Source organism: Toxotes jaculatrix, chromosome 17 (assembly GCF_017976425.1).
Source record: "Toxotes jaculatrix isolate fToxJac2 chromosome 17, fToxJac2.pri, whole genome shotgun sequence".
Taxonomy (NCBI): Eukaryota; Metazoa; Chordata; class Actinopteri; family Toxotidae; genus Toxotes; species Toxotes jaculatrix.
In genome coordinates this window covers 16,354,128-16,373,860 of record NC_054410.1, presented here as the reverse complement: position 1 = coordinate 16,373,860, position 19,733 = coordinate 16,354,128, and positions in this window count along the sequence as shown.

The following is a 19,733-nucleotide window of genomic DNA, read 5'->3' as shown; positions in this document are numbered from 1 at the left end:
TATTTTTAAATGTTGCTTTTGCTCATTTCCAAATAATGCAGGCATCAATTCTCCTGAGTGAGCTCGGACATGAAGCTGCAGGCCACTCACGATGTGCCACCACAGAGATAATGTTCAACCAAACCTAGGCTGCCCACGTGAGTGTGTAATGATCGCCAACTACTGTAGGCTAAAGGAAAACAACCGCACAGGCCTACAGTTTGAATAACCATCCTATTATCAGCAAAATAAAATAAAATAAAAATAAAAACACACACTAAGATCAGGATCATTCTACATTCGAAGGCTAAGGTTCATGCTGGTTGCGCACAAAACTGTGCAGCAAAAGAAAAATAAGCAGAATCTATTAAGCTGTAAAAACAGAAAAAAAAACTGTATGCAAACTGATTGGAGCTACCAGAGCGCTTACCTAGACTGGAGAGGGGGCTGAATGTGTTGCCAGCGTTAAGACAGCGCGCAGAGTTAATGAAATATCTCCAAATGGGAGTCAGGAGTGCGTGCAGAGATAAGCCTGATGTGGTTTATATACCCAGAAAGCAAGTGCTCCTCTTCTCATATTGTCCAAGAGCGTTTGCATGGCTGGCCAAGTGGCTCTGCTCTTGCTGACTCGCTAACATTGCATGGTGTTTGTTTTCCCCTTGCTATGACGTGAGACAAAATATTGGCCATATGTTCATCGGCAATAAATTGGCCTTGAGCGCAAACACAGCTCCCTGCGGACGGTGCTTTTAACCCATGCAGCCAGTTTTCTCTCTTTGAGATGTTTTTGGGACACGAAACTATCTGGTGTATAACTTAGGTGAACGATAATGTCACAACAGCCTGTTTAAGAGATAATTGTGCGCCTATGGAAGAGCTGCTGGTTGATCTTTATACTGCGACCTATTATTCCTCACACAGGGCTCTCTAATAAATCGCTTGGTAACCAAGAAGCAGCACTGGCCAAAGAGCAGATGTGGCATGTTATCCACGCCACAGTTGCGTTTACATTAGATACCCTGATACAATGATTGATAACCAAGGTCACAGTAATTCACTATGATTCGGGACCCGGGCATCTCCCATGAGGCAGGCTACTAACACATAATGTTTGCTACATAGATCCACATGTGTCGACAGTGAAAACACCGGCAACTGTGTGTGTTAAAGCCACAGACGACAAGAGGAAAATGTCATTATTAACGCACAGGCAGAGTTAGAAAATAACAGATAGAAATTCCTAAATCTCTCCACAGAAAAATAACCTTAAGTCGGCGAAAGAAATAGCCCACATGAATGCTAAAAATATCACCACTAATAATAATAATAATAATAATAATAATAATAATAATAATAATAATAATAATAATAATAATGTAGGTTGCACATGTTCATGCATATACTTGTATGTATGTAACATGTAAAGAAATATACAACACAAAAAACTATTACAAAATATTTTACGTCTGCTTAAGAATATTATTTCTCCCCCTTAATACACTTTTACACTTAGTGTAACATCTAGAATAAAAAAAAACAAAAACAAAAACAATGACTAAAGACTATATGCTTCACGTTTTCTTGGATCATTTCAATCTTGATAATTAATAACTGGATCATCTTTATTCCATGTTTCCATAAGTTAATATCAGTAAATGGTAATATATGCATAAGCAGATGTATAGGCAGATATTAGCAAAGCAGTACCCATGTGTGGGAACATGGCTCAAAATAAGAAGCTACATGTTTCAGGTGAGCAGTAGTAAAATGGGCAATGTGTGTTTGTGCAGAGGAAAGAGTGTAAAAGTGAGACTTTCTTCTTCTCCAGTTCAGCTTCATGTTGCACCACCTGCCTTAAACGCAGCTGGATAAACAGAGAACAGCTACACTGCAAACTTTATTTTTTATATCTATAACTGCTTTCATAAAAGTTTCTTAAATCTCTTCAGCACACATATTTACACCTGTTGCACTTACACTGGCAACATTTTCCTGTATATATATATATATAAAAAACCATCCTCTCCTGTATCAAAGGTTGTGAAAATATCTGGTTGGTGTAAACATGATGACAGGGGATGCCAGTAATCGTGGAAGAAAAGCAATATGAGGCAAACACCAGTTGTGTTATTATGACACCTCTGGGGGGTGGATAACTTAAATCAAGACAATGATTTTATTGTGGGCAGTCTGGAATCTATGCATGATAATAATAGTGTTGCCTAGTAGTGCAGGAGCGACCATCAATCAATAGCGAATACATTACTGATGGGTTTTGTGCAGGGCCACTTTGCTGATGAAAGACAGAGATTATCCTCCCTGCCATCACTGTGTTCAAGAGTATCACTAAGACGCAGAGAATACAAATAAATAAATTGGTCTCATACCTTGTTTGAAATTCCACATTAAGGCAAAGTAGTTAGTTAGAGTTGGAATGTATTCATGAGGTTCAGACGAATGAGAAAAAGCTTTCCACTCAGCCGCTCTGTGAATACCCTTGTGCTGTTTGAGATTTGCCACAAGTGCTCTGGGTGCTAAATACAAGACCTCCTGAAAAAGGATGGGTAAGATAGGCCCTGCTGGTCAAGCTATTATCAATCCCTGGCCTAAAGCTTGATGACTAAGATACTTCAGATGTAGTTAATGGCTGCGTAAGGACACTGATGGCACGGCATTCTGAAATCAATCAGTTCAAGTTTTAATGTATCGACCACTCGAGGAGAACCAAAAGAGGGAGAGCTTCTCGACACACAAATGCCAGGGAGACTGGGTTGATTTTCATGGAAGATACACTTTTAAAAAAAGTTTAATTAAACCTGAGGGCTCACTTGTGCGGTGGAGACTCATACATGATGATAGCCAGCCCTATCAGTTTGAGAGGCTTAGCAATTTTTCTTCACAAATACATGCACTTGGAGAGGTTTAAGCATTAGATCGCCGAGCCCTCGGTGTTAAGGCGAGTGAATGGGTGTTTTTAGCCCATCAAGAGATGTGAAGCAAAGTAGAGGAGATGAGTTGTTTTCCAACAAAGTGTCCGATTCTGCACACCGCTGAATATTACCATTTCTTAAATGACAACAGTGCATTGTGCATTTGAGGAGCTGTGGAATGTAGGGTGATGGGTCTTAACATTTTTGCCCTGCTGTGTTACCTCCTGGAGAGGAAGAGAGGGAAGGGAACAAATAGTGTGAAAGTGGTGAGCTGTGGCAAAGTGCTGGCTGAGAGAGAGTGAGAAAACAAGTTCTTTTAGACCTCGTCAAACGTTATTTCTCTTCAAAATATCAGATTTATGTGTTGCATGGAAAGGTTCTGTGGGCATTACTTGACATGAATAACTTTAGGCTTCAATACCTCTATTCCAGTGCTAAGCATCTGGTGCAAGGCCAGATCTTGGCCTTGGAGAGCCATATAGCTGTTTGTAAACCCTAGTCCTGAGGCTAAGGGCCAAAAATACAGTACTTAGCTGACACATTCTGTAAGCATTTTAACCCCCTGTGGCATGTGGGTACAAAACAAATGCCCCAGTCAAGGTCGCTCGCTTGAAAAGATGTGAGCGTCAAATAATAATGAAGAATTGATCCAGTCAAAATTTTCACTTATGTCGACTGAGTCACGCACCATCAGAAAGGGCAGCTAATGTGGATGTTACAGCCACTGATGTGAAAGCTGGAACATAAATGAAAAAACTGGTCATATCCTTTGCACATGGACCAGATACATGACTGTGAAGCTGTTTTCTTGTTCAGTAGCTGGATGTGTGGAAGGAGCATTAGTTGTAACAGTGGAAATAGTATGTCTGTGTAATAAGCAAGAAGGTCACCTGACAGAGCCGGTTCCAACACTGTGGACAATTGCTATCTTCCAAGGTGAAAGCAGAGGTAAGGTATCAAATCACAGTTGTGACCAGCTCAACAAAAAAGCGCTTTCTCTGGTGGAGAGGTTTTTTGAGACGGACAGAGAAGCAAACCATGTGGTAAATAAAACCCACAACTGCAGAGTGGCACACCTTAAAATGGAAGGGCTGTCAGCAGTCTCTCAAGGTAGCCAGCCAGTGTTAGGCTGCAGAATCGTATTGATTCCGGAGTGAATTTACGAGGAGAGAACTTAAGAAATGCGGAGAGCAATAGTTAGGTTGCTTTAGTCTCCTCCTCCATTTTTTGAAACAATAAATCATAGCACGAGTCAAGGACATATCACGGCAAGATGGGTGAGCTCGTCCTTGCCTTCACTCCAGCTTCACAGAACAGCTTTGGAGCAAAGATTCAAAAGCTTTGCAAGGATATCGACTGTTACCTTCAGCAGTAGGTCCACAGTGAAGTAGGGAAGGAAGAATATAATTCTCCTATTTGAATAGTACTGCATGGACAAAACGTTGAATTAGAAGAGGAATGTCTCAGGGCCATTTTTGTTTTCACAAATGTATCTTGCTGAAAAATACATACTGTATTTCATATCTGTTTAACAGACTATTCAGGAAACCTTACAGTTTTACTTGGAGGACAAAACTGTAAACAAATGAATGTCAATGTGGTATATTAGTCAGGTCTTTAGACACTCTGTATACAGTAATGTCAATATCAGAATGTTCTTCAAATGGATACACCAAGTGTAAGAAATGACAAACAGGAATCATCACTGTAGAATAAGAGCCTGCAATGTTCAGTGAGGTTTGGTCGAACATCTACTTTAACTTGAGAGCTGCTGAATACCATGTCGTTGTACATGCACACTATAAGAAAGCTTTCTCCAGCTTTCTCCTGATGACTTACTTTGGGTTAGATTTCTTTGTGCTGCTTTTTAACAGGACACAAATGTTTTTTTTTTAAAACCACTATCAAGTGATTCTCGATCATGCTGCTTCACAAGTTAAGGCTTCCAATCTTATAGCATACGTTGGTTAGCTTCTGAAAGTTTGAGGTTGAATTTCAACTGTAGCTTTTCTTCCCACAATGTTGAGCAGGAAAACATTTTCTTTTTCTTTTTGCTGTAAATCTCACACACAGAAGGCCAAGCTTTTGCTGCAAGTAGGTGTGTGTAGTTGTATGCAGAACAGTGTTTGTCTGCATCCATGTTTGTAGCTGCACGGGTTTCTGAGTGTGTCTGTGTGTCTGTGTGTGTGTCTGCAGGTGTGCAAGGAAAGTCCCTATTTGAGTATGGTGAACATCCCATCAGGATATGTAACCTAAACGACACAATGGAGAGAAACAGAAGGGCTTAGGGGCATGAAACACTCACCTTGAACCAGGCTGCTCCTTGCAGACACAAGGATTACCCATCTGCACATTTCTGAAGCCTTTTGATTAACAATGTGTCCAAAATGAAAGACGAAGAGGAGAAAACACAATTTAGTAATTTCAATGGCTTTCTGCAGATGGGTTGCCACCATATTTGGATAATTAACGTGTAGATATCTTCTTTATACTGTGCCCACGATGGCAATTAACATGTTTTGTGGAAAACTTTTTTCGAGGCAGTGAAGAAGGATGGAAATGCATTAGAGGAGGTCACAAAAATGGGCTTCTATTCTTTGCGCTAAAAGGATGCTTTTATAAGGTGATAGCAACTGAGGAAAAAAACCCAAGGGCAAATAAATGATAAAGAACTCATTTTTAATTGGCAATCTTTTTGGTTCATATAAATACCACTCCAAATTTCCTCTGCACGTTTTCATTGACTGCATGGCAAGTCTCTCTTGAACTAGAATTATGAAAGGCAAAAGGAGTCACAATGCCGACCAAAAAGGACAACTCTATCTCTTAGCAAGCCAAAGGTATACAAATTGCCCACTCTCTGTTCACCATGATATTATGCAATTCAATGAGAACTGTAATTGCCTGAAAATAGTTTTAAAGATGCATACTGCAGTTTTAGGGAAATGTTCTTTCTGGAAAGTGAATGAATGTCCTGTCACTTATTTGAACAGATTTGAGCTGAAAGTTGAAGAATAGCTTCCTGACTAAAAATGGACAAACTGTGATGATGTCTATATCCAACACCAAGTTGGAAATCCAAAATACACTATGTGTGTTATGCTAATATGCCAGAGTTTCAACTGAAATACCAAGGGTGTCTTTTCAGAAATTTACTCCATGACCCAATTTGGCTGTGCACAAATAGTTTGTTTATACACGGGTTGTGGTGATGTGTGTATGTGTGTCTATGTAAGCCATGGCCAGGGCCCTCATGTCCTAAACCTCTCTTTGTCGCCACCTAATGGTAGAAGTGTGCGTTTATTCTGAGCTCTGGAGCCCAGCTGAGGAAAAGTGTGCACCAACACATCCTCCCTCTCTCAGGTAATTATGTCTTTTATCTACGAGACACATACAGCTACTTTAACATTGGATATCCAGCCGTCCTAATGGCCCATTATTCAAATAAATGGGGGAAACACTGTGTGGTTGGTGACCCCCTCCATGCGGCAGTGCCCTCCATCCAGGCACACCTGCTGAGACAAGGTAACGTTTATCACTGACACCTTCACAGGACAGAAACAAAATGGCAGGCGGGGTCAGCGGTAAGGAGCACACTGGGCCTGTCATATTGCAAACATATCCATTTGGTACAGCTCTACTCTTGTGGTTGCCAGGCTACTGCCTAATATATGGTGACTGAGTGTGCGTCAGGAAAACAGAAGTAAGATGTTGACTTTGAGATAAGTACCTCTTCAAATTAAACAGCACCATCACATTGCATTCAAAATAACATTTCCAAAGGTCAACTTTAAATGGTCCCCCATTTGGCAAAAAAAATCCCTGTGTTCTTCAACTCACTAAATCATCAAATTTGCATACCAGTTACGTTAGTTAGTGGCATTTAATTATTTATGTTTTAATTACACAGAATGAAGGGGATAATATCACTGTATGGTAGTTTTTTTTTGGTGTGTGTGCCCCAGTCATCGGCACACTCGGATGTCACCTTATTAAAGTACACAAAAAGATAATTATGTCCGGCTCTGTCTAAACATTGCCATGGTGCTGCACTAGAGAATCATCGCTGAATTGGACACAGGAGAGGGTTAGACCTCTTATGATTAATGTGCTTGGTCACACACACTCAGGAGTGGTAAAGGCATGTCAACTCCCTCTCTCTCTCCCGCTCTCCTCCAGAGTCAAGGGTCAGCAAAATTGTTTTGATGGCAATGATTGTCGCATCAGCCAGACTTGTCATGCAGTGAGCTCACCTATGGACTCAGGAGTGCAGAGCCAGCCAGCTGACATGCAGCTGAAGATGACACACCCTCTTCCCAAAAGCCACATGTCTACATGAGGAATTAACAAATGCATAAAGGGATGGGGATAGAGAGAAACCTACATATAAAGACAGATATTGTGTGTTGCTATGATTAGCTATGATTGGGAAATGTGGGCAGATATATATATATATATGTATAGATGGACAGAGTCAGCGATGGGTGGGGGGGAAGCTGTGGATCTACATTTACAAGACTTGTTCCCACCAGCTCTCCCACGAAACACCCATCACCTGGAAAGGTCCTGCTGAATAGAGCTGCTGATGTCATTGGAGAGATGGTATTGATTGACCAAGGGGCAGCAAAGGCCAATGCAATTAAGAGACAAGAAAACATACAGCGTTAAAGACTGTGTAAATAAAGGGACTCTGCAGTAGGGCCAGACAAAGGCCAGTCCAGGGCCCTTTCAGGAGCCCCCTTGTTCGCTGTTGGCCTGGGGTCTTCTCTAAGGACTGAGGGTCTGGGTGGGAGGCCTGGGGGAGGTGGCGAAGAAGAGAGAGGCTGTGTGTGGGTGTCCGGAGGGATAAGGACAGAGGGTGTTGCTAGGCTGTCTCTGAGAGGTCGATGAGAGCTTAGCCCTCCCTGTGTCCGGAACTATCAGGTGATCACGGATGATCTGCATCTCAAGGAGGGGGCTGTTGAGAGGAAGAAGCTGTATTTTTATAGGCCTCTGTCTGGTTTGCTTTGCTGCCCTTATTACTCACTTCCTTCCACTTTCCGTCTTTCACCTATCTGAGTTTACTGTAGAGTGAAAGGTTACTGTACCCAATTGAACACCATGATTTTGGATTAAGTACATCATTGAGTCAATAGGTTCTTTTTTGCATTATGTCCTCTTTAGCTAGCCTAACTGTCTCTACAGTACATCCCAATCATCAATGTTGCTTTCTCAACCATTTTTACAACAACACTGGAGATTTACCTTGAATGGGAGGTAAGTACTAAAGATTTCTTTGAGAAGATTACGATTTTGGTACATCGTAATCTTCCTAAAAAACATGGATTTAAAAAAACTCTGAAAAACATTACAGCATGTACATATACAGTGGTCAGGTGGCTACAGTTCCATACAAGTCTCCAAACTGTGTCCCCAAAACAGAGATCATGATCTAAGTCTTAAAGTCCATGAATGCCTTAACTATTCAATCCATCCACCAAAACCACAAATGTCAGCCTCCTGGTGGTGTTGACGGAAAAGTGGATAGATTGTCTGGGAACCATAAATGTTTGTACAAAATTTAATGGAAATTCAGTTCTTCAGATATTTCAGAAATTGACCAGAGTTGTGACCAACAAACCAACATTGCCATCTATTGAGCCACAATGTGGCTAAAAACATGCATACATGGGCCTATATGTCCACTACAAGAGAGTTAATACATGTACAGTAGAACTAGTATAAGTTTAATTGTAAACGGTTTTCAGCTGGGTAAGTTAGTTCAAACTGTGTCTCCAAGAAAAGAAAAAAAGAAAAAATTTCCCAGTTCCAGTGTCACAGCAAGGGTGTCATGTCCAACATTTACTTCAGAAATAAATTAAATCATCTCTGGGGTCGACCTTTCTCCACTGGATGGCATTTATATGAACTGTTACAAGAGACCTTGGATATTAATAGAGAATCATTATACACTGAAACTATAAAAGAGCCTGGTTGCCTAGTTGTTAAGACCATATAATCACAACACATTGTCTCCTACCAATGAGGAATTGAACCTCATATGAATGGCACACATGCCAAAACTATTAGCATTGTCCTAAATGGTACTTTAAGTAATATTCATTTGTGAGTTCATGGTCTGTGTCAATCTGTGTCAGTGTCAAAGGGAGGGCTCACAAAGACACAACAGCCTGCTCAACCCCTCGTATCCCCTGTTTGATCCAGCTCTTCTTCTGGCAACAAACAGAGCTGGGGGGTCAGCTATTCTGATGTGCTTCCTCTCACCATCCTCTGCCCCCTCTCTGTCTGCATTCAGGAAAAAACAATGGCCTCTACTTCATCTGTCTCCCAGGTGTCAGTGCGAACATGATCCCAGGATAATTTACCTCGCTCCTCATTTCTTGTTCATCAAATGAAGGCCAGTCCTGCCTGTCCTTAGTCTAATTTACATTTTCTCATTAGCTCTGCACTTTTATTATTCAAATTTGTATGTTGTCTAGAAAAACGGATGGATGGATGGGTGATGTTGTCGCCCTTGCTCTCCATGTGCATCACCCTGAGCAACAAAGAGGTATCGGGTAGTGTTTGAGGGGGTCTCTATATGTCTCATAAGCCACCTGAGGATGGAGGCAGCCACCTTGTAGATATATCACATTTACTGTGCTTCACACAACAAATAAAGAGGATGACTATGGCCTTCTTTTCAATAGCAATAATACAAAACACCTGGTTAACCCTTTTTTTAAGAAAAGCACTGGTGACATCAGAATAGCATCCCACTGTATAGAAAGTACCATGTACATTGTATCCGGTAAATTCAATGTCCTGCTGCTCAGTGAAAAGAGCCCAATAGATATTAGACATTCTCTGGTCCATTACCAGCATATAGAAGCTAGTCCTTGACCATGATTTTAAAGGGTTTGCCACTTGACCATGATTTTTCACCACATTCAATGACAGCAAATGCACATTAGTCCATTCCTTAATGTATATAGTATATGTCTTTACCTGTGCTCTTCAAGGATGCTGAAACAATGAGAAATGTTTATGAAACTGAGACCATTTTGTAAAAAAAAAAAAAAAAAAAAAAAAAATCATTCGCTTCTGTACAATGAGCCTTACTGATACGTAACTCTGCAGGCTATTTAGCTTTGGTTTAGCTGTCAGTGTCATGGGTTTATATTTTAACAGCGCAGTCCAAACAAGAGCATGAAGGATGCTATGAATCCCCTGAGAGAACAAGCTGGTAATATATGCAGTGGCAGGAGTGGGGGGAAAAAAATCATATACATGCTCTAAATCAAGCAACTTGCAGACAGCGAAATGCACCGAGAGTCAGCGGAGATGGAGAGAGAAACTGAAGACTTGATAGGTTCAATCTAAAGAGATGGGGAGCGATTAGATTGGGTGAGGGTGGGTTCTTTGGAGACATGGGGGCAATATTCCCAGACGTCTTCCTACAATAAATATATTTTTAATTTGTGCTCTTTTATTAACCAGCAAAATCACTTCAAAATGAATAGCACATTATTAAGTCTTCTAGTGGCTCTTACTGTTCTTTATCATGAGTTTGTATCGCTGTGCAATTCATCTCCAGCCATTCTTCACACTAAATATGTTTTATATGAGCCTTCATTTATCATGGCCTGTCAGCTCTTAACTGTATCATTATTCAGTCTAGAGTTATAAATTGGAATCATTAAACGTTTTTTCATATAATCTGATGCAATAACTGCTCCCCTTTATTGGCTTGTGAAAAGAAAATAGTAAATACAATTGTCTGTCAAGATCTTTGGAGATAGCCGTCTCTCTCAGGCTGAAATGAAATTAGGCCAGCCGAGGAGACAGGATCAATGTCAGCAGATTTGTTCGACTTTCATCGTGGAGGGGACGGGGCTGAGCGGATGAAGGATGGAGAGAAAAGGAAGCTGACACTGCTGAACCCGATGAGGAATGTGGGCTTAGCTGTCAATATTTTTTTTCATACTGTGTCACATCAATCAGAGGTGTCTTTTCAACTTCTCAGTGCAGTTCTGTGCAGACATTCATAATGGAGATATTACATTCCCTGAACTCAGCTAAATGTGTGGTCTCTGTATCTTTTTGTCCGGCATCTGAGACGTTTTCATGAAAGGAGGTGTAGTGATTAACAGTGACAATGTGGGGTCAAATTTTTCATCACTTGAATCATATTCTAATCAGAAGAGGACCTTGGCAGCGTGAGCCAGCTCTGTGACTGCTACTTACCAAACTGTAAAAAGTAAACCCAAATGCTGTGCAATCTGAAAGGTTTCAGAAATTAAACCTAAACTTTGTAGAATTATTTGTACCACCCTTTTCCAGGACACAGTTTGCAGTACATTAGCAGAAACACACTGAGGCGACTGACGCAATAAAATCTTAAAAATGGCTAAACTATCAGAGTTTAGCTCTTGAGAGAAGATGCTTGCTGTTTTGAGTCATTGTTTTCTCCTCTCTCTCTCATCCCATAAAGAGATGGTGAAAAAAGATGTCAAACACACCCTGAGAATCGTGGGTAAAGACTGCCACCCACTGGCAACATCACAGACCATGCTGCCCTCCCTGTGTCATGTTAGTGGTTTGTGGTCATACTAACACGTTTTTAATTCAGGCCTTGAAAGAATTACACCAACAAGCCTTATTTAACATGTGTGAACAGGCTTAGAAATGAATTAAATGATAAAAATAATAAATAAATAAATGAATCAAAAGGGACAGAAGAAAATGTATTGGAGACTTCTTTTTAGAAAGCAGATGAACTTCCTTTTCTGTGAGCCTATGCTGCCATCTAGAGGTTGATACACTGAAATGATGGTGTGTAATCTGAGATGAGGCCAACCTCTGAAGAAACTGGGCAGCACCTCAACTTCTCCTGTGTTCTGAATTTGACCAACAAGAGATTGTTAAAAATAAATAAAAAAAATCAACCCTGAGCAAACTTGATAGCTTTTCTGCCCTTTACTCAAACTTCTACTAACAAGTCATCACTCATTTCCAAATAATAACACAAGAAACTGCTTGTGCAGTGTTTTGGATCACCACTGAGACGAACACCTGAAGGTGTGAAATCCTGATAAAAATATCATTTTAATCACAATTCCTTTCTTTCAAAATCAAAGTTCTCTGATTATCAAACTCTCACTAACAGGTTGTCAGCATTAAAATATATAATATAAAAATATAAAAAAATATATAATATAACTATATATAACTCATGTCTTGCAGGTAAAAGGCCAAGCCGACAACTTCCACTTTAGGCCAGATGGTGGTGTGTTTGCACCAGGTAACACAGATATGTGGGAATCTGAGGTAGAGCTGTGTACAGTGCTGAAATTAACAGCAGACAAACAGAGTGTGCTTGTGCAGCCCTTCATTGCTGAGAAGCACTAAATTATTCTCAGAAAGAATGCACAAGAGTTTGATTTTAGAGTGCTGCTGCAGTAAAAAGAAAAAACATCAGAATTGCATTTCTGATCTGATCATGTAAAGGTAATCACTTTCTCATCAGATAGTTCAGCGACAAAACTGCAAACGTTCTTGGTTAAAGATGTTTTTTGTTTTTTTTCTAGGGAGCGTGCAAGTCCAAGTTTGTCTGAAAAATTCCATTGTTTGCAAAATGCTCAGAACTCCAGACCAGGACTATTTATTTACCCCTACTGGCCCATATTTCCACCTGCATGTTGAAGGTGTTTATATATAAACTCCCCCAAAAGAGAGGTAGTTCACTCCAAGGTCTCTGTTCTGTCAATCTGGCAATAAAGCTCTGTCATGCTCTCTTTCCCCCCTCTTTGCCCCCCATCTCATTCTCCATCTCTATCTGACTCTGCGTCTTCCATGATAGTTCTCCATCGATCTACGTGTGCCGTGTGAATAGGGGCAGGAACGTTCTGGAAAATGAGAACAGCACAGGACGAGCAAGCTAATACACAGTATGTTTTCCATAAGGTTTTCTATAGCAACATAACAAACCTATATCTTTTTCATGCCAGAACTTGTAGAAAATAAACATCATGAATCTTACATCTTTAACAGTAAAACCTCTCCTTTAAAAATCAAAACATCAAACCTAAAGTATCTCATGATAATTCAGGGCTGTCACATTACTGGAAAAGGACCAATTTTCTGTTTTCTGTAAACTCTACAGGGCAGTGAGAAAGTTTAAACACAAAGAATGAACAAGGAGAAACGATCTAATCTTTGAGTTTGATTGGTAATGTTTGAGTTTGTAGATCATGTTTTGGAAAAAGCATTTCTGAGAGGCAGCTGCTCTGAAGTCTGAGGTTGAGTTTAATACAAATGGGTGGAGCTAAAGATATGTTTATGGCACACAAGGTATCCAAGTGGGACATTTTAAAGGCAAAGAAGGAACTAACAAAGGCGCGCAGCACTGATTTGTATTGTTCCTTGTCCTGACATTCTTAATCTTGCGAGATTTGTAGCTCAGCAACACAACTTGTCTAACGTGTTTCAAATGAAAAGGCCAGATATGGTAACCTGGAAGAAGGATGCATTTTTTTCAGCTAGCATGAAGAACATTATCAGAATGTGATCTATCTCCATGAAAACTCTCCTTCCATTCAGCTTCAGTCTAATATTACTTGCATTCCCAGAAAAAAAAACTATGGCTCTTTGGCTCCATCCACTGAGGTTTAACACAATTAGTGGAACGATTTCTTTTGTGCAGCTCTGCCTCCAACACTTCAGTCTGCATTTTGTAATTTTCTCAAGAGAAAAGCATGTAACTACGCCTTAGTCTCGACAGCGCTTAGCAGTGATGTCATGATTGACTGACTACGTGTTCTCAGTCACCCCCACGCTTTGTTAGACAGGCCGATTCTGCAATCGTGTCATCACTTTGCACCATCTTGTAGATGCTATCGCAACTATCTGCATTCTCCCCGAGAACTTGATATGACCCAGAGTGCTGTGAAGTGAAGAAAAAAAAAAAAGTGGTAGGAATGTCTGCATGTACGAGAATTAAGGGCACAGTTCAAAGGGCTTAGGGATTTCACTGCTGGTCCTCCCTTCACAGTGCACGGCCGCCCTGTAAATGTTATAGGCCACTGTTTTTAAAGGTGCCCTACCTCTGTAAACGCAGACCTATTGTGCTTAATATATGACAGTAATTTTGCATTTTCAAACTAAAACTACGTCAATAAATAAAATTTCAAAATAACATTGTGATGAAAATCATCTCCCTTCAATAAATTTAAAAGACATGTATCCTTTTATTTATCCTCAATTCAAGTGGAGAAAAAAAATGGTTGTCTTTTTTTCCCCCTGTTGTGTATGCTGAGAAAAGAAAACTATTAAAAGTGGCCCATCAAACCTGTCCTCCAGGACTTGCTTGCACTTGTCTCGGCTCAAGTTCAGAAAAAGAGAAAGAGGGCAAAGAGTGGCTGAAAATGAATCATCTAAAGACAAGGAGACAGTGACAAATCCATTTTTAGCTTTAACTCAAACATTTCAGCTCCAGAATGCTAATAACGTCTCGCTTGGTTTAGTCAAACGGTCTCTGAAGAGTGAGTATCACTTTCAGACAGTTCCCTTTTTGTTGACAGGTCGCTGCACCGCTGAAGAAATACCACTGACACCGACCTAACTCCTCCAATATTAACACTTCATACAGTAGAGTAAAGTTATGAGACTTAAGCTGAAGGTGGATTATGTGTGCTTCAGATCGTCCTAACATCTTTGAACATAAATCACATTTTCAGTAGGATGAGACATCTGAAAATAACTTTGTTGCTCATCGAGCAGATCATGGAGATCTCATTATTTTTGTCTTTCAGTCGGTGTAAAAGTCACTGTTGATTAAAATGTTTTGCTCTTTGGTGATCTTATGTGATAGGGTTGGTAGAAAAGAGTTTCTAAAAAGTTTCTTAAATTAAAGGAAAAACCCTGAATAAATGAGTGAAAAACACAACAAACAAATGCAGATGTTTCCACACACACAGGTCACCGAATGGTTTGAGCACTATGAAAATAATGTGAATCATATGTTATGGCTTTTGCAGTCACCACATCTTGACCCAACTCACCGCCTATGGGAGATTTTGAATCGACATGCTAAGTGGCAGTTGTCCACTATCATCATCAAAGCATCAAATGAGGGAATAACTTTTCAGAGAAGGGTGTTTCATCCCCCCAGTAAAGTTTCACACACTTGAAGAATCGAAGCCAAGAAACACTGAAGCTGTTTTGGGAGCACATGGGTTTTTCCTTGAATTTGTCACTCATGTATGTAGATGGGAAGCCCACTCCTTCCTGGTGCATATAACAACATGGGCATCTAATATTTACACTGCTAATTATCTACTGTGACTCATTTGTAGTTATTGCCTGAAAAGGCAGCTCAGCGTGGACAAACACTGTACCAGAAGGTGTTTTGCTCACTTACACTCTGGTTCTGATTATAAAGGAATAGTCTGGTGATAGTCTAATTTTTTCTTTTTGTAAATCCACTATTGTCCAAAAACTATTAAAAACACATCAATTAGCCACGCTGCTGCACAGGCCGACATGTTTCTTTGCTGAACATCAGCACAGTTTATTTTGAGTCAATCCCACAAACACTGCCTTGCTGCCATAAATACTCACTAGAGCACCAAATGTGTATTTCACGGCTGAAAATAGTCCCCAATAAATGTTCTACTTCTGTTTGAATGATGTCAACTGGTTCAGGAAATCACTTATATATCAAAAAACTTTAAAAAAAAAAAAGATAAAAGTTTATGTTTATGAAGGGAAGTTGTAAAGGATTGAGAGTTAGGCTAACACATTGCTGGCTTTGGTCTTTAGTGTCAAATGAAATAGTGATTGATCACTTTGACACAGATTCTCAAGTTATCTAGTGTGATTTTCTTTCTCCAAATTAATTTGGAGAATTAATCCATGCTTCCAGCAGAAATGATTTTACTAATCTGGCTAAACTCTTATGCTGAGACTAGGAATCAGGCCAGGACCCAAAAGCAATAACCCCCAAAACAGGCTAGGAATAACTTCTTTTAATGAAACAAAAATCACTGGAAGTGTCCAGGGCCAGGGAACAAAACTCAAACAACCAAAAATCATCCACGCAGGAGAAAAACACTCAGAAACCAAACCAAATGAAAATACAAAATGTTCTTATATGCAAACAGAGGAAACCAAGGTAAGCCCATGAGGTGAGGGAAAAATGCAAGGCACAGGTACGGGAACAAACACGGGGAAGACACAGACTTGGATACACACTCAGGCATAGAAACAGACTCAGGCATAGACACAGGTGAACTCATCAGAACACAGGGAAACAACCAGACTTAAATACACAAGGCAATGGGCAACAGGTGAAACCAATTAGGGCGGGGCAGGCAATCACAAATGGAGGGAAACAAGACAAAGACAGGAAGTAGAGCAAGACAAGATACACAAGGGCCATGATTTCATATATATATATATATATATATATATATATTTTTTTTTTTTTTTTTTTTTTTTTTTTTTTTAAACATAACCAAAAGAATTCAGAGCCCTCTTGGGGGCTAGGGTCCAGGGCCAGGGAACAAAACTCAACCAAAAATCATCCACGCAGGAGAAAAATACTCAGAAACCAAATCAAACGAAAATACAAAATGTTCTTATATGCAAACAGAGGAAACCAAGGTAAGCCCATGAGGTGAGGAAAAAATGCAAGGAACAGGTACGGGAACAAACATGGCATGGAAACAGACTCAGGCATAGAAACAGGTGAACTCATCAGAACACAGGGAAACAACCAGACCTAAATACACAAGGCAATGGGCAACAGGTGAAACCAATTAGGCAGGCAATCACAAATGGAGGGAAACAAGACAAAGACACACAAGGGCGATGATTTCATATAAATATATATATTTTTCAAAACATAACCAAAAGAGTTCAGAGAACAGCCCTCTTGGGGGCTAGTCATGACAAAACCCGACACACAAAAAAAGAAAATAAAAATCATACACTCCACTGACTTATTTAATCTCCAAATAACAGGGAAGACAAAATGCATGTATTATCCTCATACAACAATCACCATCATTACAGTGACAAAGAGCAGGAATGCTGGAGTTTTCAGTCTGCAACTGGCTCCATCCTCCTATCTTTGGGTAAGTATCCTGCGCGTCATGGGGGAAATCCTTGCCATGTCTCTGAGTGAAGGGGGCTCTCAGCCAGTATCACTGCTCACTGCCAAGGAAAGACTCAACCCCCTGATCCTGGGAAGTGTGCCGCAGTCTTTCTATTTGATGTTGTAATTGTTTCTCCATCTTGGGCAGGAGGCCTGGGACATGTTTTTCTGTAGGAGGAAACACTTGAGCGCCGAGTTCCATCTCTGTAGATGTTTTGGAGATGTGGCAGCAGGTTGTGGTCTGCAGCATATGGGCTCACTTTAAAACCTCCACAAAAGCCTCTCCTTTGAGATAATTGTACCTTGAATTAGACCAGTGAGGCTTTGATTTATCAACACAGTTGTTGACAACAAGTTTCCACTCCTTCAGAATTTCCATTGATAAATCTGCTGCAATAACCAAAACCTGTTAAAATAACACTAAACTGCATGAAATGACACTTAATTCATCGTCCTGGAAAAATTGTCTTTGGTGTAATGAGTTAATGAAAGGATAGTCGTAACAAGGTGGTGGCAGAATAATTTCCTCATGTTGCAAATTTTCAGCTGAGACTCCAAACGTCCTCTAATTATACCGGATGAAGGTAAGCTCTCCTTGACATCTTATAACACTGTGAGTCTTCTAGGAAGCTCACTGAGACCTTTGACCAAACCCATAATTAGCTGTAATATGGGTGTACACAATTCAAATATGGTTACATCAACAATGACATTGAGCAACCGTGGTTTGTCGTTTTACATTTTCCAAAGCTGTTCCAACACATAACATCATCACATGTGGGCTCCACCACATATACCATCATAATTACAACTAATGTCAACAATATTTGACATTAATCACGATCTCGTTTGTAACTATAACCACAAACTGTTTATATTTTCCGTTGTCTTGCTGGCCACAGTAGAGTCAGTCCTCTAGGATGATATTACATTAATTAGAATTTTAAATGCAATTGTGTAAAATAAACACAACAAATAACTGAATGGGTATACAGTATTTTAATCAGTCAAAATCCAAATATCCAGTCTGAAAACAACTAATGTGTGCGCTTACAGAAAATACACAAACCAATCATGTGTACTGATGATTCAGTACCCTCTGTTAGCTATCAGCTAATTGCCTCAGCACTAGTTGCTGAGGCAATTAGCTGATTTAATTCACATACAGAAAATTAAGCAGCTATCCTTTGTGATTATCGATTAACATTACATCACTTTAGATTCATTATCTTTAGGTTTTTGTTGTTTGGTCAAAACAAGCACTTTGAAGATATAACCTTGCTGCAGGGACATGATTTGATAGACATTTTTTTTTTGATGGACATTTTTCTTTTCTGAGAAATTGATCATGAAAATAACTGAAGCGTTTGTTAGAATGAAACGAACAAATGAGTTGCCACTTTTGTTTTTTTGAACTCTTTATTGGTTACAATCAAAAACAACAAACACAATACTAACTCCAGGCCTCACTGATAAGTATGGTACACTCTTTCTGGGTTGCATTCAAGAAGAGCAGATTCAGTAAACGATAATCATGACAAAAACCAGGAAGCAAATACTCCAAGAGTTCATTCTTTTCTTTTATTGTGTTTCAAGTACAGTCTCTGTTTTATCACACAAACTGTGTCCTCGTGTGCTTTCAGTTTGACCCTACTTCACCTTCCCTGTTCTCATCCGCTCTCATCTGTCTGTTGTACATAATGCATTTTCTGCTGCCTGGTTTCCCTTCTGTTTGACTTAACAACTTCCTACTATATTTATAGGCATCACAATACAGACGACAACAGTAACAAGGCAAACAACAGACAACAAAGTTATTTCACACACAGTAGTTACATATTCTCCACAAACTTGCTCACTATTGTAAACCTAGTGGCTGAGTGTTTCAGGTTAGGCAGTGCATTCATTCAGGAAGGGCCATGCTAAGGAAAATGGGGGAGCTATGAGGGGCTTTTTCTTGGCCAGCAAGTCCAGGCTTGGTTGCAGGCCTGTCTGTCCCTACTCAGCGCAAACATGTCAGACATTTCACCACCAGTATGAGCGAGCTAAGGTCCCCCCCATTCCTCTGCTGTAGGTTGAAGTTTCCTCTACCAAGTGCTATAAGCCTGATTTGTGCTCAGCATGATTATCTTGGTAATGCCACATAATTAGCTTTTAAAAGGCGTATGCTTATTCTTTCTAAAAACGGGAAAGCTGATGAGAGACATGAAGGATTCCTGAAATATTTGCAAACTGTGAAACACACATGCATATTTGGAAAGCTGAAAGGCAATGTGTCCAATGTGACCAAAAAATAATCATGTGGGCTGAGTTTCTGACATTGGCAGAGGCAGGCTAAACTGTGCCCTTAACCAGAATCTGGAGTCGGGTTTCACCTTTAAACTCTTGAATGTGGACTCCTACAGTCTGGGCACTACAATTCACGGAGGAGAGACGTCCACTTGATTAATCCACGGGTGTCGGGACAAACAGGTCTCCATTATACAGACACTGGACTCGAGTTATGCAGCTTTCAACAGATCACCACCATGACAGACGACCACTAGCAGGAATACATATGCATTTCAGGAAGTCAGCCCAGCTCTCTTATGAGAAACGTGAAAGCGTGGCTCTGGTTGGAATATACTGAGAACACCCAAAACAAACCCACTTCCCGGCCCAACTGGCATCCACACAAGGGTAGAAAT